At 38.9% G+C, this 21,019-nt stretch overlaps 1 protein-coding gene across 5 annotated transcripts in view; it reads right to left on the reverse strand.

Moving 5' to 3' along the window:
* Positions 1 to 21,019, reverse strand: part of FARP1 (FERM, ARH/RhoGEF and pleckstrin domain protein 1) — a 163,130-nt gene that overhangs the window by 129,273 nt on the left and 12,838 nt on the right. Inside the window, exon 1 of one of the 5 annotated variants that reach the window (XM_083884768.1) lies at positions 4,271 to 4,412. The exons of the other annotated variants lie outside the window; for them this stretch is intronic. The gene's annotated coding sequence lies outside the window, so the exon portion shown is untranslated. Of the gene's footprint in view, positions 1 to 4,270; positions 4,413 to 21,019 lie in introns of those variants that run through there. 5 annotated transcript variants of the gene reach the window in all.

The following is a 21,019-nucleotide window of genomic DNA, read 5'->3' on the forward strand; positions in this document are numbered from 1 at the left end:
CCCTTCCATGTACTTCATCTACTTTTCCAGTGCAAAAGAATAAGCTTCAAACTCTTATTTTATCTCTTCAACATATATATAAATGTTGATTCAACTCTTAATTTTCAGGACTACTTGAAAAATACTTGTGAAACACCCCAACAAGGATTCTGATTTCAACAGATCCATGTTGTAGATAACAATAAAATGACACTGTCACACTACACTTCTCATGAAACAGAGGCTATTTTTAACTATTGTGCTATATATAAGCTAACCTATATTTCAATGCAGCCTTTGTGTCCAGTATGCCTGCTTGTAATAGGCTAGGAGAGAAGCACACAGTTGAAAGCATGATCCACTATGGCAAATCCTATCAACAGTCAATCCATTTCAACACTCAGCCTCTCATGTGACCCTGCAGAGGAGAGCGAAGTCTTTAGTCACCTCCCAGCTAGCTATGATCTAGCAAGCTTGGGATCCAAGAGAACACAGATTTCATATCAATTTCCTAGCACAACTATTTTATGCCCTGATTAATTTTGATTTTTGGTACAATTACTTAGCAAGCATAGCTCTTGATATGGTAAAAAATTACCTACTAAGAAAAATAACAGAAATATTTGATTCCTTATCTTCTTCTACAGTAGCAAGTATTGTAGTGGAGAAAATACAGTTTTGTTGGCTAAGCTTTTGATTATCTAAAGGATTTTTAAAGCCTAGCGGGGAGGGTAAAGATTCCAATAAAGGTATTAAATGTAAGTAGTGGCTGTTGATAGCTTCAAACTTTCTTGCTTATATTGCACTACTATGCTAAATGCCTCTTCAGCTTCTGGGCAGGAAAAACCAGAATGAGAGAAATGTAAGGGTGTGAAATATGGAAGATGTATTTGATAAAGAAATGCAATTAGATTCTGATTTTGCAGCTTTGAGACCAACTGTGGCCTTCAAATATGAATTCTGGGACAAATTACAGTTTAGGCAAATACATGGACAGAAATTCAGTGACAGAGATCAAATGCATGTCCAATGTTGAAAACACATGAGGCTCCTTCGTGAAGCAAAGTAATGATATGTTTGGACACTTAATTAGCAAGGAAAAGATCAAGCTAAGACCCTTAAACTTTCCTACTTGTCATCCATGTTTATATTTACTTTTGCATAAAGTACTAATGTGTGCAACCTATGTACATTGCTAGCATGACATCAAGCTTTGTGGCAAATGCACTACTACTGTCAGTAAGTACTCAACTCTTGGATCTCAGCATGCCTTTAAACATAATTTTCTGCCCCTCCAAACCAGTCCACGCATTTATAATTCTATTAAACTGCCAGTGTATTTGCACATAACTATTTATCCTCTTATAGCAATATTTATCTAACAAAAAAAGTGAAAAATGTTTTTTCAAGTTCTATAGGTACTCAGACAGCCCAGGAAATACTAATACATTCAGCATATTCAACTTCCTTTAAAAAAAGTTGAAGTTGGTACACCAGTAATTTGATCTATGAACTCTCCAATAAGCATTCAACTGTAAGTTTCAGTTAACTATGTTTTCACAAATAAATGATGGGAGAAATTCTGTTAGTAATACAATATTGATTTTTTAATACTTGTTGGTAAGGAAAATGTTGTGAAAGTGACACAAGGCAAAGGCAAAGAGCCTGGCTTCACCCCTTCACACTTTAGCAGAATGGGGGAACCACAGCACACAGATGCAGAGGTGCTGCTCTACACAATACCACAACTGCTTGACCCTGCAACATGCCCTGCATAAACCCCCTCCAAACTACACCATTCAGCATTTTCCTTTCCTTTGGAAAAACAGCCAGACAAATCCAGGGTAGGAGCTGCAGATGCTCTTCTGGGTAAGAGCATTCCAAAGCTTTTCTGGCTTAATCCCACACCTCTCTCCTTTCAGCTCTTGCTGCTCCCCCAGGAAAGTCAATAAAACCTCTAGACCCAGATGATGGACTTCTGGATGCTTGCCTGGAGAAGGCAACAAAGAGAGGCCTTCCAAGCAGAACTGTCTTTCAGCAACAGACAGGCCACTCAGCAAATCAGGCCATGCAATGGCAGAAGGGCAGTGAGAGCACAGGCAGTCAAGACCACAAGGCTCAGGCTCCTGGAGCCCACTTCTCAATGAGTCTCAAGTTTCGGCTTTGCAGTTTAGCATCATGAGCTTCACATACGTGGCAGAAATGCTCTGGCTGTCAAAGTGATTCAGGGAACTGATTCAGCTAAAACAACAGCCTGACAAAGGGAAAGGGAAAAGGAGAAGGAAGGAAGAGGAAGGAAGAGGAGGAGGAAGAAAAAAAAAAAAAAGAAGAGAAGGGGCCTTGTTGCTGGGATGGATTACATCCTGATCTTCACTGCTGAAACAGCTTTGCTGGCACAACATAAGTATAACTAAGTACTCACTCTAGGAGTTGGCACATCAAAACCATAACTCCTAATACACCATCACTATAAAAAATTATAGCATTCTGTAATACAAAATCATGATAGAGCTTTACTGCAGACAGATCTGTACAGCAGATTGACCTGCTAGTATTTTATAGAATCTGTGTTCTCTATATAATATATACATAAAGGTCAATTAGGATAAATATCCCAAGTGCAACTGTAGAAATAAACAGTATATTTTTGCAGAAATAAACAGTATATATATGTATAAACAAATAAAATTCAAAAAACTCCAAATGCTCAAAACTGTGCATGCCATGACTTTTACTAATGGATGTCAGTGATGCAACAGGGCAATACAGAATCAACTGCAGGTCAAGAAACACGACCTTATTTTCTGCATTCTGGCTGATTACTGTGTGATCTCTAAGTTTCTGTTACAAATTATCCAGCCCTGCTTCAAGTTCAATGGATACACAAGCCAACTTAAGGCTTATAAGCAGGGGTTTTGATTTGGATTCTGAAAATTGAACAGATAATCAGCTTATCAGCTTTAAAGAAGAGAAACTGAAACACACTTTTGTCTTGCTTTGCTAGATCGTTATAACAAAAATCTACGCTTTCTGTTCCTTGAGAAATGGCTTCTGTAAAGTAACCCAAAACCTAACTAAACTAGATTGAAGCACAGAGTGTCCACCTTTCGTGGAAGCTTCAGTATAAGCTTATCTGTAAGCAGACAGATAAATGCATGCTTTATGGAGGAGACAGACAAATACAGTGCAGCATTCTAGTCCTCTGCCTGCTTCTTGTTTAAAGGTATTCATAGAAGTGAAATGGCAGTGCAAAGCCCAGGACAGTCTTTTGGAGATTTAAAGATGAACAGACTTTGCTGGTAACACAGTTTATGAAACAGAGTATCTCAGCTGACAGGCATTCTCCCTTTGTAGGGACACATGGAACTTTTCTTTCCACGTAGAGAAAATGCTCTTTCTCTATGAAGTGTTATGACTATTGATGATATAGATGATGATCTCAAGAAAGGTTTTAAATACTGAAGAAAAGAAGGTAAAACACCCAAACCCACCCCCACCCCCAACACTCTGCTTTATTTTAGCAGAGTAAGTAAGTAAGTAAATAAGTGAGTATTTTAAGCTCAGTCACAGAAACCAGAGAACTGTCCTCTGACAGCAAACTCTATTTGAAAAGGCTTAGCTATTGAAAAGCCTTGCCTAGAAAATTATTTTTTAAAAAAATCACCTCTAGATACAGACTCTGAAAGCTCAGAGCTCATTTCCACAATCATGTGACCATTCATGACTAAAATTCCGTGTCTCATTTCTACCCCCATTCACAGATTCCTGAAGAAAAATAAAGCCTAACTTTATTAATACTGGGGGCTAAGGAGAAACAAAGCCCAACTTGTTTCTAAAGGACTTTGAGATAATTTGTTTGGTAGGTGCACATTCTCCATAAAAAAGCCTGTGTGCCATGCTCAAGAACCCTCTCCCAACGTGAAGAATAAGCTATATGTTTTTGCAGGCTTCCAGAGACGTGAATAGTGTCCATACAATAGCTTTCCTTGTTAAAGGCAAATAGTTTTCAGAGCAATAAAACTGATGCCCAAAAGACTCCTTTCTACATATTCATACACTGTCATCACCACAGGAACACAGGGTCCTCTATCATAATCTCCATGCATCATCCCCCCAGTTGTGATCATGCACAGCCCATGCTTCACAACCTACCTATTTCCAGTTCTCCCCAGCCACAGCAACATCAGCTCAGGCTCATGTTCCCTCACTGCCCCAGGAGTGAGAAGCAGCACTGAGTCATGGCCCAGCTGTTTGCCCACCAACCCACACACAACACCACTGACAAGCTTACCTTACACCTTTTCCCTTAGATGGGGTAGCTATTTGTGTGCATCTCTTCAAACAAACCAAGGCTATCAATGAAACCTGCCAGAGATTAGCAGCATTAAAACCTCACTCTCTCTGCCAAATCAAGATAATTGATCATTGGCTTCAAAAAGCTCTGTGGAAGGCAGATGGATAGATACAGCCATCCTAAAAACTTCAGTTCCTCAGGAAACCAGGCTAAAAATAGCTGATCTCAAATGCTTAGGGAATGAATTGAACTCAAATTAACATAAATACCAACTGGAATGTTAAAATGTGTTGGCTCTTAAATACTATATTTTAGAAAATGGAGTCTCAAATGGTCAAAATTCTAACAATATTTATATGTAGCAACAGACAAACATTAATTTATTTACAGGGTCCACTATGAGAATAGGTTACAATCCAGGGTGGCATCAGTGCAGATGAATGCAGGATGCCATAAATTACATGACTGTGCAGGAGTGTTCAGCATGTCTCCTCTTCATTCCACAGATCATTAGCTTGTCACTGTGGGTAAAGAAAACATCTAGACTTCAATTCCCTCTAGCAAAAGTAGATACTTCCTTGGGCTTTATAACCTGCTTCCCAGGTTTATTTGTCATCCTGTAACAAATTAATTTGTTATCCCTGTAACAATTTTTGGTCCAAAGCCTTCAAAGAGTTATGCACAAGGCTGAATTTTTAATAAAACAAACTATCCAGAAACAAATATAATTTGAGTTAATATTTGCCAAACCTGAGGACTGGTTTTCCAATTGACAATGGGTAACTCCAAATAACACTAAACATCCCCAGTGTGAGGAACAGCAAACACATCTTAAGCCAACTGATGCCTCTTCATGGTGATGTCTCACGGCAAATTTAGTACCTACTGGATCCCAAATATCAGTATCTCACATCCTCTAGCAGGAAAGTTTCAGATAGAGTACTTCTATAATCCACCTGCATAAACTTTCTTTCCTCCTCTAATCACAAGCATAAAATAGAGCAAACCTATGCAAAGTCCTTACAGTCTCATCCTCCAGGCAGCTCAGTAATTTTAATTTAATTTCCCATCAAAACAAATTTCCAAGCAAATTGTTTTAAGTCCAGTGATGCCAATAATCCTAACCTTCTACGGAGATCAACAAGGAATCGGGACCTTAAATAATTCTTTCTATCTTAATCATTTACCTCCAGCCCCCAGACTGACCAAAGTTAAAGGTACCCCTAGGTGTCCTGGCTGGATTAAAATGAACAATTCAGATTTAGTTCTGACTCAACAAATGTATTTCTCAAAATCCTTCTTTACAAAACTTCCATTATACTCAAATATCTAGATAACAAAGAGTGAGAACTGCACACAACCAAAAATCTAACATTACTGACTAAGACTTCATGGATTTCAGAGAACAATAATGTTATGAGGGACTGAAAAGAATACTAGTTAATATTAAAAGTAGGCTCCCCTGAGAAGAAATTTGACTTTTCTTTTCCAGACTCAAGTCTGGAACATCAACTTACGGTCTATAATAAGTTTTCACAGGTTAGATGGTGAAAGCAGGATCAACCCAGCTTCACTGACGGGCGAAGAAAAAAAAGTGGTGAAGAATAAATGTTGTAATTATGCTATACTCCCCTTTACAGCTAAGTCACAACAAAAGTTGAGAAGAGCTTGGTATGCAACACCTTCAGCAAAGCCTTCACACCTTTTGGAAGGGAACTGCAATAACAACTCCAGCAATTGTCCTGGAGAACCATAACACTTAATTCTTCAAAAGAGAACCATTTACAGAGGAAAAGAGTAAAACACACTGTCCATGAGAAATGAAAAAGTGACTTGGAACAGCATTTTGGCACAGCATAAACAACAGAAAGCAGCAAAGAAACTATATAACATTGAAGATGACACTAGAGTAAACTTACAATTTTAGTCTAAATACATTCAACACGTGGGAAAATCTTTATTAAACTGTAAGGCACAGAAACATCTGTTTTGATTTCGTTTGTGCTACAGCAAACAAACATGAAAGACCACTGCCTGTATCTTCCTCCGGGGCTATTTTCAGGGAAAGGAATACTGTTTATAACATTTGTGCTACAATCAGAGAATTACAAAATAACTTAGGTTGCATGGGAGCTCTGAAGATCATCTGGTTCGACCTTCCTTTAATGTCATCAAAGCAAGGCCAACTTCAAAGTTAGATCCAGTTTTAAAGTTGGATCAGGTTCCTTAGGGCTTGGAGTATCTCCTCTCAGGATGGAGACAGCACAGCCTCTCTGGGTAACTAGTGTTTGATCACCTCAATGGGAAAAGCTTTTTCTTTGTCACAGATATGTTACTGACTCATGCTCAACTTGTAATTCACCAGGACCTCGGAGGCCTCTCTGCAAAACTGTTTCCCAGTCAGTGGGTCCCAGCTCGTACTGCTGTGCAGGGTTACTCCTCCCAGCAGCAGGACTTCACTGAACTTTACAAGGTTCCCATTAGCCCATTTTTCCAGGCTGTCAAGGTCCATCTAAATGGCACCACTGGTGCATTAATCACCACTCCTAATTTTGAACTGGCTGCAGACTTACTAAGGGTGCATCCTGCTCCATCATCTAAGCCCTTAAGAAGAATTTTTAGTGTTGGTGTCAGTATGAAACAGTGACTTGCCTCTATGTTGTGCTGCTGATCTTGAAGCACCAGCAGTTCAGACAAGCTTCAGTCCTTTCAGTCCACTCTCCCACCTACTTACTTGACTCATAATTCACCAATGTCTATGAGACTGTTAAGGGGACAGTATCAAAAGCTTTGCTAAAGTTGAGATAAATAGTAGTTAACCCTTTAGCCAAACCTTTTTCCATGAGCCCTCTATACACAAATTTCAAGACCCTCTGCTGTAGAGCTCTGTGACTTTATGAGCAGTCAACAAAAAACATCAAACAAACAAAGCAAAAACATTAAAAGGTACAGCAAAGCCTTTCTCTCTTACTCAAAACTCAGAACCAGTATCTCAGAATAATCTTAAAAAAACTCAACCTCACAATTAAACATATTAAAATGAATTAGTTTAAAATTCAGTGAGGCCTCTGTATTTGCATTACATTTGTTATGAACTAGGGAGATGAACAAGGACATGATTATGATGATGCACAGCATCTCTTAACTGAATTTCTGCAGCTTCATTAACCATTTTTGTTGAAAAAGTTCAGAGAAAAATTCAGAGTCGGGCAAACAAAAAGCACTGCGGATATTTAAAAACCCAGCAGAGTAACAAGTGAACTAAAATGATCTCATCTTAAAAACAGAATGAAACTTCAGAAATAGGTGGAACAAACTTTTCATTTACACCACTATAAGTCATTATTCCATGCAGGCATTATTTTTTATGTTAAAGTTTATTTTCTTTGCTGTAGCTCTCTCCCCAGAGGGGCTTGAAGAAAAAACCCTAACTAAGTCAGAATGTAGCAAGACTATGATCTAAGAAGCAAGACGTTTCTAACAGGTGCCAGTGTAAACTGTTCCTATGCAGCCAGGGTTCCTTTCCAATGCCAATCACTCCCAAAGTAGACCCAATTCTGAACATGGCAGCAGTAACCTGAACTACTTCTCACCCACCATGTGGGAGGACAAGAGCCAGCCCAGTGTCAAATCCTGTCACAGGCATGAGGCAGAAGGACGCCATCACTTTTTGGATCCCTGACAAGGTGGGGAAGGCACCTGAGAAAAGGTGGAGAATCTTCATGTGGATATTCTGTATGTGCTACAAGTTGAGTTTTTCAATTTCTAAATATCATATATATCTATTGTCAGGAAGGTCAGAGAAAGTTTAAACACTTGAAAAATAAAGATTTTTATGAACATAAGAACTACCAACATGATTCTTAAGTCTTCCCAAGTGGATGTTTAAACTCTTGAGTTTGGCAACCCTGAGAATATTTCTGCTTTTTTTTAAACATAAAAGCTGAAGAAGTGACAAGAAGCTTCACTTTTTGTAACTAGTGTGGTTTCCATTTTTCTTTTCTCGTTTCCTACTGAAAAAGATTTTAATATTTGAATGATTTTAATGAATCTTCAGTCGTAATTCCACCAGCTGCCCTATGAGTGACTATGGAGAATCCCATTGGCATTTTCCTGGCCAGACCAGCTGTAGAACGTGATCTTTGCTTCAGTTATACTCAGATGTATTTCCTTAGAGGGAAGTTTTTCAAGTGGTTAATATGAACTTAATGGATAAACAGGTTTTGAGGTTTTCTTTCTTTCTTTCTTATTTGAAGCAGTGCAAACCAGGTGAACTTCGGGAAAAACACTGCACAATACAGACACAAATCAGGGCAAAGGTCAGAACCAAATCCTGTAAACAATATGACAAGGGAAAGTGACAGAAGACTATACTGATGGCATGTCCACAGGAAGAGTTTATTACTTTAATCATACAGTCCTTAACTAAGCTTCATTGCTCAAGATTATACTAAATGAATCACTGGAGTCCTAAACATGCCCTAAAAGTCATAATGAAGCACAACGGAAAGTAAAGTTTCCTGACAGACAAACATTTTAATCAAGTGGGGGTTTTGTTTGGTTTCTTTTTGTTCATTTTTTGTTGTTTGAATAGGACCCTTCTACTCTGTCAAGCCCATTACATGGCTGGTGTTAGCATAGTTCGGCTCTTACACTGAGATTAATTTACTGTTTCTACTCCTAAGGGTCACCTGCTCCACACTGCACATACCAACCACTGGGTTCAGAAGATAAATCACTCAGAATGTTCACTGCAATACACTTTACTACTGCCAACAAAAAGATACAACAGTAAAGCAGATTTTCGCTAAGATGTATTAACTCTCTCCAAGCAGCTTTCATAGATGGAAACCCTGGTAACCATTAATATATAGCAACAGTTACAACACACCCACTTTCATTTAATAACTTTTTCTCATTTTGCTTTCCTTTATTTAAGAGTTGGTAATCTAAATTTTATAATCTCTTTTGTTGAGGGATGAGAAAATAAAGAGCCTTATACCACAGGAAAATAATCCATCATCAGATACAACCTTCTGGTAGCTTGCTGCATGGATGTTTTGCCCAGGCACTGACTACACTGATTGACTAAAGTTCCTATATCTACCATGTGACAGAAACAAAACCAGAACAAATGTAACAACATTTAATCAGAACATTTAAATAGGTCTGTATCAGGTAGGATAAAGATTACCAGTGTGTTCTGAAGTATTAAGAGCCCTTCATGATGACAACCTGTGAGTGCTCCAATTTTGTTTGTATTTTGAAAGCAAATCTTATGGGAAATGACATCCTGGCCTTCAGGCACTATACTGAGTTCAGCTAATTAATAGGCTACATTGATTTTTCTTCTCAAAGGACGCTTGTTTTGATTGATTTGGAAGAAAAAAGTGACATTGCTGATAGTATTAGAAGGGTGAGATTTTAACTTTGGGAGAGAAACATAGTGCAGTAATGTACTGGAAAAAGCAGAACTTTTCTTTAAAAGCTATGCTGAATGGTGTTTTTACCTAGATGGTACATCTGTTAAACATTTTTTCAGAATTGAAGGTTTTCTAAATCACAACGGTAGCAGTAAAAAAGACCAACCCCAACAACAATTGAAGGATTCAGAACTGCTCCATTCATATGTTGTTTCCTAGATAGGTGCATTGAAATAAAATGTGATGTAATTGCCACTAAACAGAAATCAGAAAAGCCCTTTCTGCTTTGATATTTTGTTTCCTGATTAGAAGCAAAATTAGACTTAGCTAATAAGAAATAGGCTGTTCAGTCTTTAATTGGTGTGAAAACAATTGATGTCTTTTACACAGAGCTGCTTAGGGTCACTCTTCACTTTCATGAACACACACAATTTCCCCCAGACTGTTTTCCCTTCTCAAAGCATATGTATTAGGTAGAAAACTCTAAGAATACAGAAGCTCTCAGAGATTCAGATTTCACAGATATCTGTTAGAGAATATTTGTATATTCTTTAATACATGCTTTTTACATGTACAGAATTGTATCCACACGTGAAGTCTATCAACCTACTGTAGGAGTCTTCCCCTGTCTCACCCCCAATACTTATTCTGGAAGTTGGAAGAAAACCAAACCTGACGGCTCTGAACAACCTAATTTCACTCTATGTATGTTCTGTATTGTACTGCATTTCCAGGCAGTGCCCTGCATACACTTTCTCATGGATAGAATGGGAAGATAAGAGTCTAGTGGCATTCCTGCAGAGACCAGAAGAACCAAAGAGAACCTCTGGAATTGCAGAGTATTTATTTATTTATTTAAACTCTTGGATATACTCTCTGAGAAGTCACTGCACTGAACACGACAGCAGAAAGAGATGATGGTTGCAGACTCACAAACGGCAGTGTATAACTTTACAGAACTTGCTGTTCTTCTTCTAGCCATGAGTGAAGCTGCAACTTTGTGAGGGGAGGAAGGACTAGACACAAGAAAGGAGCCCCTTACTTGTACCCATCCCTCTGAACCATGGGGCATGCCGGATGTGCACTTGCCATTCGACACAGCTGACCTGCTGGGGAATGGGGCTGAAGCATGTGGACAGACAGTGTGCTGCAACAGCCCAATTTCCATCCCCAAATCAGCTTTCTGACCTTTCCCCATCCCTACACCAGCTTCAGCTTTGGTTTCACTACATGTACTGTAACTAATACAGCTCTTCCAATTATGGCCCTCCCTCCTGGAAATGCCAGGAAAATATAAAGAATAACTCCTCTATGCCCTTCTGCATCTCACAATTTCCAGGGCTGCTGCTAACAATGTGTGTATTAAACCCGTGGTGGAGGCCTGTGGTTCTTGATTTAGCATTTTCCATGGAAGGAGTGGCCATATCCTGGCAGCTACCTTCTGTACCTGCGCTCCCCACCAAGGGGAACTGAGCCTCAGCCAGGGCCAGGAAGTGCTCTCCATGGAGAGGAAACTCTGGGAGGCCTGGCAGCAGCGCAAGTCAGAATGGCTGGGCTTTGCTTGCTCCCTGAAGCACAAATAAATTAATGACAAAACAAATTATTTCTCCATCAGATGTCTTTCTCTGCATTGCCACAATGTATACACAGGTATTTACTACACAGATACCAGCTATTCTTATTAATAAAGTTTCTTCCAACATACTTTCTATATTAAATGTTATTTGCTGAGGTGTAAGGAAGCATTCCCAAACCACTCCTGTGGAAATTATTTAATCCAAGAAAGACAGACACAGGAGCAGGTGAATTAATAATAACAAAGACACCAATTGCATTCAAATACAGCAATTTGTGGACAGAAAATCAGGATACTCTACAATGTTCTCTGGAGCAAATATCAGTATTTTCTGTGAGATTACAGACAGCCTGACTGGTATTCTCAAAATCATTTGTACTGCACGTATCTGTGCATGTATATCAGGAAAAAAAGTCATCAGTGTTTCCAAATCAAAACAACCATACAGCTTCTACTCTCTTTACCACTTAAAAAAATAAAACTGCATGATCTTTCCTCTCCTTGGTATATTGACTTAAGATAGAAGAGAACAGTCTGACTGAGATTGATCTGGGAAACACATTTCAATAGAGACACTGCCCCTCAGACACAAGGGATTACAAAAATATTCTTCATGCATACATTAGTCACCAGATAAAAAGAATTTGTAAAATCAATATAGTGAAAAAGAAACCAACAGAACACTTTCTAAAACAGATATTACTAAAAATGCTCAGCTACCTGCATGTACTCAGATTCACTGCCTGCACTACCTACACCTCTTTCAAACAACTGCAATTATTTACTAACACTTCAGAAACTTTTTGATTCCAGACACAACATCTTGAACAAGGCAGGCTGTGTTCACAGAGAGATACTAAAATTAATACATCATAAACAGTGAATTTACAGTGTAAGTCTTTGAGAGGGAAGAAAGGCTAGTTATAATGCAACCTCTGGGGAAAAAAAGACCAGCATATCTATCATCCTAAATCCCTTCTTGTGCAACGATCAGAAACTGCTCAGTTTCACCCATGTCCTACCAAAGGCAATCTCCAAAACAGGTACTTCCAGTGACAGAGAGAAGCAAAGATTTCAGCAATCACTAATATCTACCCTGTGCTGTTTAGTTACAGCAAGAATGTCCAAATATTACAGTCAAGACCCACAGCACAGGGACATGCCCAACTGGGGCTCAATGTAATCCTAAAGAATTTGCCAGTGAAGTTTACTTGCCTTTACAATCTTCCAAGTTTGTCACTTTGTCCAGTTTTTGTTATGAAAGTCTCAAACTACACAAAACCAAATCAAGTACTGAGATAAAAATCCTTTCAATTTTACTGATATAAAGATGATGATTAAGAAGTTGCATTTTATGCCAGCTTCCTCTTAAAAGGAACAACCAAGCTGAAAAAAAATTGATGGGGTAAAGTGCTTATTGTCTAACAACTTAAAAGTTTTCACTTTCTTTGTTCCATGTAAAACACAGTTCAGGACTAAGCTCATTTCTTCCTTGAGCCAACAATTTTGAATCTTCATTGGAGAAGACAAACATAAAAAGCATAAAAGTGTGAATTTGCAGCTTAGTGACAGGCTTTGCAAGTCATCTAAAAAGTCTCTGCTCTCCTCCAAAAATCATCATAAAATGTTGCCTGGATATTTTGCCACTTTTCGTTGTTGGTGAAATGAGGACCACAGGACAAAATAGAAACAAATTATTAAATTTTAATCTTCAGTAAAAATTTAAAATTAGTCAGATCTAAAAATTGTATATAGTATGCCTTACTTAGGATACTCTAGTTACAGTATACTGTATTCCTTCTTGAGAATCATGCCTGAAGTTGTGAACAGAAATGAGAGAAATACAAGCTGAGATTTCAACCATACAATGCTATATTTACCAATGGCAATTAGTGAGTTTTCCCATTCTGCAATTGCATTCTGCTGGCTTTTCAAATCCAGTGAATAATAAAAGACATAACCACAACCACCTGGTTACATATTCAAATTAATTCAATCCAGATATAAATAGCCTCAATGTAAAAACATGAATTCATAAACTGCTGAGAATTCAGTATCTCAGTTCACTGCTGGAATTAATTTCTTTTCAACAGACTGGTTGTCTAGAGAATACCCATAATGCAGTAAATGAAAACATGTGTGTCACTGCCAGCAGTGAGAATTCATGAAATTGCAACTGATAGATATTAAAAAAACCAGATCCATGATGGGAAACCAATGGTTTGGCAGTCACTGGAATAAGAATGATAAAGCTAAAGATTCCTTGGTTTGGCTGTATTTTCCTCTCACTTAAAAATGAAACAAGTATTGTTTCATATGGAGGTCAATACCCCGTTATTGGGTATTTCCATAAAGAGATTTTTTAAAAACAGAAGATTCCATTTTTTGCCCCTTGCAAAACAGTGAGTAGTAGATAAACTATAAGGAAAGAAGACCTGCCTATCCTTGTAATTTAAAGAAAAAGTACATGCATCAGAGTTTAAATCATAAAAGTTTCAAGGCATTTTTAAAAATTACAGGAGTAGTCTGAGAATTTGTTATTACCCTGTTCTGCAGAAATCTCAAAAGAATTATACTTACGCTTTCTTAACATTTTTACACTAAATTATTCAGGAAGAGGGATACTAGATGCTTTACAAAAACTCAACTTTTAATAACTTTCCTGACCTTGCCAACAGCTGCTAACAGCATCAAGTTATACCGATAATTTGTCTTGGCTTTGCACTTGGGGTTCACTTCCCTTATTACAGCATTTAACTATCATCTCTACTTCATAAATATTTTCGACTGTCACAGTGCACCTGCCAATCAACAATTTGGGTCTGTAGATGCCAGGAGGTACCAAAGTGAAACAGAAGAATCTGGGTACAGACAGAGAATGCAGAACAGCACAATAGCTGCTGATGCCAGCTATGGTTCTGCTTGCATTCAAAACAGCAACTGCTGCCTGGTTTAGTAGGTCAAGGTTAATGCGACAAAAATAATCAATGAAGTTAGTAACTCAATGTTTCTGACTTACTAAAACCCTTACTGGGAATTTTTGCAACAGAAGTCTTGGACCTGAGCTATTCTGAACTTCAGAAAAGAATCTCTGCAGTGAAAGGGCACTTACATCCCTCTGTAGTGCTATGCTCTTGTAAGCTGGGGGGGAAGAGAAAGGCACATTAAACAGAGTGGGTCTGAGTAAATGTTATGATTAATCAGAGACAGTTTATTGAATAAAAGCATCCCAAACAAATGGCACATGAGATAAACCCAGGCTTAATATAGCTCTAGGGAAAAAAGTCCTAACCAAGCTTAATATCTATTTATCAAAAGGTTCTGTATCTTACGAAGCCTCATCCCAGAGGATTACACTAGTGCTTCCAGATATCTTTTAACTGTTAGAAATAAATGAAAATGCTTAATCTTTGGCAAAGAACTCTGCTGTAACAACCATAATTTCTCAAATTAGAGAAAACAGTTATTTTGTGATTACTGCACTCTGCTTCATGTGAGGCCCTGCAGAGTGACTGCTGGTACAGCCATCAACCACTTAGAAATGGTGAGGGTGACTAAGCAGTGGTAGAGGCTGCCCAAAGAGGCTGAGGAGCCCCCATCCCTGGAGGTTTTCAAAAGCCATCTAGATGTGGTCCCCGGCAACTGGTTCTGGGTGGCCTTGCTTGAGAAGGAAGGTTGGACCAGATGACACCAGGTGCCTTCCAATCTCAGTCTGTGATTCTGTCATACACTAATAACATACCATAATGTCATTTACTGATACACACATTCTCTCTCACTTTCTCTTTAAATAGTATATCAATGTAACTTTTGGCTGATATAAAATCCAACTACTGCTCAAAAGAAGTGTGATCAGAAATTTGAGAGATGTAATTCTTCCCCTCAACTCTGCTGTTGTGAGACCCCAGATGGAGCATCACATGCAGCTCTGGGGTCCCCAGCACAGAAGGGACAGGGACCTATTAGGGGGACTACAGAGAAGATGATCAGAAGCTGAAGCTATGACAACAGGCTGGAGAAGACAAGGGTCCAGGAAGACCTTGGAGCAGCCTTCCACTAAGTGAAATGGGCCTGAAAGAAGGCCAGAGAGGGGCTTTTTACAAGGGCTTATAGTTATAGGACAAGGGGGAATGGCTTAAAACCAAAAGGCAGTAGATTTAGATTTTATATTAGGAAGAACTTCTTAATTGTGAGGGTGGTGAGGCACTGGCACAGGCTGCCCAGAGAAATTGTGGATGCCCCATCACTGGAAGTGTTCAAGGCCAGGTTGAACGGGGCTTTGAGCAACCTTTTCCAGTGAAAGGTGTCTCCCCCAAGGAAGGGGGGTTTGATCCACAGGATCTTCAAGATCCCTTTCAACTCAAACCATTCTATGCTCACTGATCTGGAATTCAAAACAGGTTATCTAACTGTAGGAGAAAAATGATACATTTTGGTAATTGTCACATTTATTTTGCCTATTAACTGTATTCTTTTAATGCAACTTGCAGAGCTAGATTTGTTGCAGAAGTCTACAGCAAACCTACCTCCCTCTCAGAAACAATAAAGAGTTTTAGCTCCTGCACTCATTACTGAGTGCTTCTTTGTGACTTCCTCTGCCCCCATGCAAAGGGGAAAAAATAGACTAAGGCCAGGATTCTTCTCTGCTCTTGAGCTTTTCCCATGTGGTTAGCAAGAGTTTGTGACAAACTGGCAGAACATTCTTGCTCCCCTTCAAGTAGCTGTCCTGTTGTGAGAAAGTGCCATTATACAAAAGAACAGACAGAACTGGGATTCCTGGTTAATTTCTTTTTTCAGCTGGGGACATTAAAAGTCTGACAACACACAGAGTAAAAAAAAACAGGATAGAGAGGCATTTAAGTGCTCCCAACACTTGGACCAGAAGTAAAAATAAGCAACTAAAACTTCCTATTTTCTTCTTCCCAATGAAACTAGAGGTAATTTTTTAAAGTTAATCTCTCTCATAGCTGATTCTTCAAAATGACAAATTCTTTTAAATGTTTTCCATATTGTAGATCACATACAGATTACTCAGTAACAAATTGCTGAAAAAAACCTAATTACTAAAAATATACTGGTCTTCTTGGAAGCAAAACTATAAAATACCTAGATTTTTTAAAAAATTGAATAAGCAATCAATATCCTGCTGAACAGGATACCAAGGTCTTTATGATGCACTACCTGTTCCTGAGAGCAGTGAATGTACATGTTTTGAATGGCCCCTCTGCTACTGCAACTGCTTTCTTATGACTGGGATTTCAACCCTTACGTTTACATTAGGTCAGATTAGCAGTGGTATGTGTTCCTCCTTCCCTCTTTTCCTCTTTCACACATACATGGCTTTGAAGCCTCAAGCAGTTGCAAGTCTAAAAACAAGGACTGAAATTCCTTCAACTTGCTCAGAGAAACCTGAGATGTATCCATTGCCTCTTCTCTGAACAACTGAAAAAGCACAATAAATTCCCAACCCTCCTTTCTGCCTTTGCCCGAGGAGCTCTCTGAGCAGCTGAAGCAGGTCTGCAAGCTGCAAAACAAACCTGCAAGCAAAGACTACCCGGTATGCCTGACAAGAAGTCAAGAGTTACATTCAACATCTCCATTAGTACTTGCATCTACATCATGCATCTACATTTATATATAAAATGTTCCTACGTTTTTAATTACTTCCAGCATGACTACGATTGCTGCTAATCAAAATTCAGCAAAAACAGACTGCAGATTCATGCACAACACAGTTCACAGAGCTCTGTAAGGCTCTGCTGTGTTGAAGACAGACAAGTTATTTGCATCAAATGGTGCCAGATAATCTTTAATTTTGTGAAGTGGACAATAAGATAGTACTAAAGCCAGCACCTATTATAATAACTTGCAATCTGAAAGTGGAGCTGCAACTAGTTCGTTTTGGGGTCAAAAGAGTATGGTGTTAGGTTTTCTTTTTATTAACACATATGATCCACTGTGAACAAAGGAATTACTTTAATTTTGCCAGTTTGGGAAGGGAGAGTAAACTGATACCAGCATTCAAGTGTTTTTTCCAACTCTACCCGTGAGATCTATCAAAAGTAAATTAGGGGAAAGCAATTCAGAGGACTATTTCCGGCCTTTTGAAAGGTCAGTCCAGACCATGTGAATATTTAGTTATCTTCATAAATGCTGAGCTGGATCTTGGACATCAAAGGCTAGTATGACTGTGTATTCAAAGAACTATATAATCTCAGTGCATGTTGAATGTTGAACCTCTAAGACATTTGTTTCAAATACCTTCTAAGCACACAAGACTGCATCACCAAAAACCCATATGGGCCTCAGTTGTTACTGTTATCTTTATCTTCACCAATCATGGAAAAAATAAGAGAAAGTCTGTTCCAAAATACAGCGGAGGTCACTGAGGAGCATTTACAAACACAGAACCCAGACCTGATTTATCTTCTGAGTCTATACAAGAGGTCAGGTATAATTCCTTCATTAAATTACTAAAAACGTCTCCTGGACCACCAGTTTCAGTGCTTAAAGGCAAAGCTTCACTTATCAGCCAATAGAGCATCTACACAGCATTTCCTGGGAGACTTCATTAAAGCAAGCTTATGAGGAAGAACAGGCTATAAAATAATGACCTGAGGTTTGTTTTGTTTCAAATACTTGTACCTCAGCATATTTGGTCATCCACACCCAAAATACACACCTATTTCTGTGCTAATTGGTTGTGCCTTAAGGCTGTTTTCACCTGCTTGCTTTTTGAAAATGGATGATTGACTGGGTAGCGTTTTGTGTTGTTTCAAAATTTGGCTTAATGAAATGGTGAGCACTGTTCTTATGTTCTCTCCTGAATTTGCTAATTTTAACATGAATTCCTTTCTTTTCAATTTTTTTCTTTTGGTGACCCACACAGACCTCTTGACTTGAGCTACACTTATTAGATCAAGAAAGGACAATCAAATTATGTCCAGAATCCAGATTTTGTAGAACTGTCACAGCACTATTCTAACCATTGAGACACCACCATTCCACATGATATTTCAAGCAGAACAAACACCAGTGTAGTTACTTCATTTGTTGAGACCTTAAAGTAACCACATTCTTAAGCTATCCCAAAGCACAGAGGCTCTTGGATGGTAACTATTCATATTACAGGCAACCCTTTACCACTTTCCAGTTGGTGGCCTGGGCAGACTTGAAATGTGTCCTTTCTTCTCTTATTTTTTTGGTTAACAGCCCACCTAGTTAAAACACTGCAAGAGCCTGTGCCTCCACTCTTCCCCGGCAAGCTCGGCAGGCACTCTGCCAACTCCTCCTTTTCAGTTGTGAGGGAGAACAAGAATATCCTGCTGCAGCAGCCAGCTGGCTACCTTCTCCTGTCAAGGACTTAATATACTTCCATAAAGTATTCAGCTGTTGCTGGATGAGAGACAGAGTGCTCTATAGTGCCTTCTTCAAACAGTCCTCCTCCTTGACTGGCACAGACTGAATGGATGAAAGAAACATATGCAAAGAAACAGGAACGAGGGCACAAACACAGCCTTCATTCTTTGGATAATCAAAAGTCACCTAATTCATCTTAACCTTCAAGCCAAACATTTTCTCTCCAGGACAAAGGCTCACCAGATGAAAGTTCAGGCGAACTTGAAAAACCTTCAAGCTACTTACAAGTTTCATTGTCTTCTCATCATACTTAGCTCAAGTTTGGCTCAATAAAAGCTTTCTTGTAACAAGGGTGAAAACATTTCCATTCTCTTAAAAAGACTGCAAGAAAACCAAAGACTTCCAATTTTGTTTTAAACATGAATATTCCCTTTCAAAGTCTCTATCTCAAACACTGCATCACTAAAAAAGTGAAAATGAAAGTGTGGAAGAATAAGTAGGATTTGCCAATTCTTACCTTATTTTCTTCATGAATAACAAATTCAGTCAGCGCTGGAACTTCAGTTGCCATGGCAGCAGGAAGCCTACCTTTCCAGTAATTTGGTAATGACGTTGTTGGTAATTTCAGTCAGATGCTGGAAAACCTGCTCCAGCTAGTCACTCTTGCCTCATTTCCCAGCCTTCTAGACACAGCCTGTCCTGCAGGTGCCACACAGCACCCTTCTCCCTCTTCTGCGCAAAGGTCAGCACTCACGCAGCAAGCAACATTCAGCATCCTATGGCAGCTCTTCCCTGGCAGCTGGCAACAGGCTGAAATAAGGGCAGGAGCCTAGGAAATGAGAAGTTGAGGCCTGGAATGGGAAAAAGGGGCCAGGAGAGCCACAGGGCTCCTGCTCTGGTATGGAGATGGGGGCAGTGGAGAGAGGCAATGAACAGATGTAAAGCCAAGTAGATTAACTCACTCAAGCAGCTGTGGCAGGAAGTGCCTGGTGAGAACAGAAATCCCCCAATCTTGCTCCATTCTGAGAACTCAAAACATTACACTGCCTTTCAAACAAACAGGTTCCAAAATTAAAAAAAACCCAAATCACTCTTTTGTTGATCACTTGCATTTTCAGAAGCCTGAGTTCCTTTTTAAACTGCAGCAGCTTGCAATATTTAAAAGCATGGAACTGACATAAGCTGATTTACACCATCTTACTGTTAAATTTACCCCTTAGGTTTCACTTTGGATGTCAAGTGTCCACTCTTGGGATATGTGAAATGGCCTGTGCTGAGTTTGTTGCTTTGGGTATTTTTAATGAAGGTATTTTCTTCACTCAAATATGTTTTAGACTGTTGTAATTTGGATTCAACGTATTTCTTAAAAGACCATTCTCCTGACATTGAGAATGGTAATTGATACATTTCATACTGTCATTGATAATGCCAAAAATAATTAACAGATTGGTCCCTTTCTGCCCTTACAGAACACGGAGAGTAAGGAGCAGGCAGTTATGTTATGGTTGCACATACAACTTCATGGCTCTAATATGCAACTGTGCCTTAACAGAATCTTAGGTACAGCTTTTAGTTCAAATTAATTATATTAATGTAACAGACTTGCAATTTGCAGTAATTTTTAAAGAGATGCATCATTAACTTTCTGCTGAATGCAAGCATCAATAGGCAGCAATTAAAAAGTGGAGCAAGTGAGGAGTTCTGCTTCCAATTCTGACAGACGGCACTGTGCAGTCACTTAATTTCTAGTGCTCTTCCTTTACCTGACTGTCATGCTGTGATGCTTGAGACACAAAAGCACCAGACACCTCCAGTGTTTAAGTACAGACCAAAAAAAAATTAATTCAGCTAAGTTAAGAGATTAATACAAGTCCAGAATAATGCTTTCCTCCTACTCTTAGTGAGCTTTTTTATACTTCTGCATCTTCAGAGGCTCCTTTTTCCCACCTATCCTACTCTTTTTCCATCATTCTCTTGTCTGCACTTGATCTGTCACTAAAGCAGATTTGCCCTTCTCTAAACAAATCCTTCTTCACCTCACCCTCTTCTAGTCAGTCAATCACCAAAACACAATCGTCAAAGATAATAATAACTGGCCCATTTCTGTGATGCACTTTAAACAGAATAGTGCAAACCTTACAAAGCTGAGATTAATATTACTTTCATCCATTTAGAGGAAGTAAAATAAGAAGCGAACTGCTTGAACTTTCTGCCACAGAAAGACTTTGGAGGTAGGAGGCATCAGCAGATCCAAAAGGGGCTTTGGATGCTGGGGAATAAGGAGAGAAAGGCAGAAGAGTGAGCACTTGTGCAGGCTGGGAGACAAAATGTTAAGCCAGCCTTTCTCAGTGCAGTGTTTTTGTTTCCATGAAATGATTATATCAGAGA

The sequence above is a fragment of the Zosterops lateralis genome, assembly GCF_965231275.1.
Source record: "Zosterops lateralis genome assembly, chromosome: 2".
Classification (NCBI taxonomy): domain Eukaryota; kingdom Metazoa; phylum Chordata; class Aves; order Passeriformes; family Zosteropidae; genus Zosterops; species Zosterops lateralis.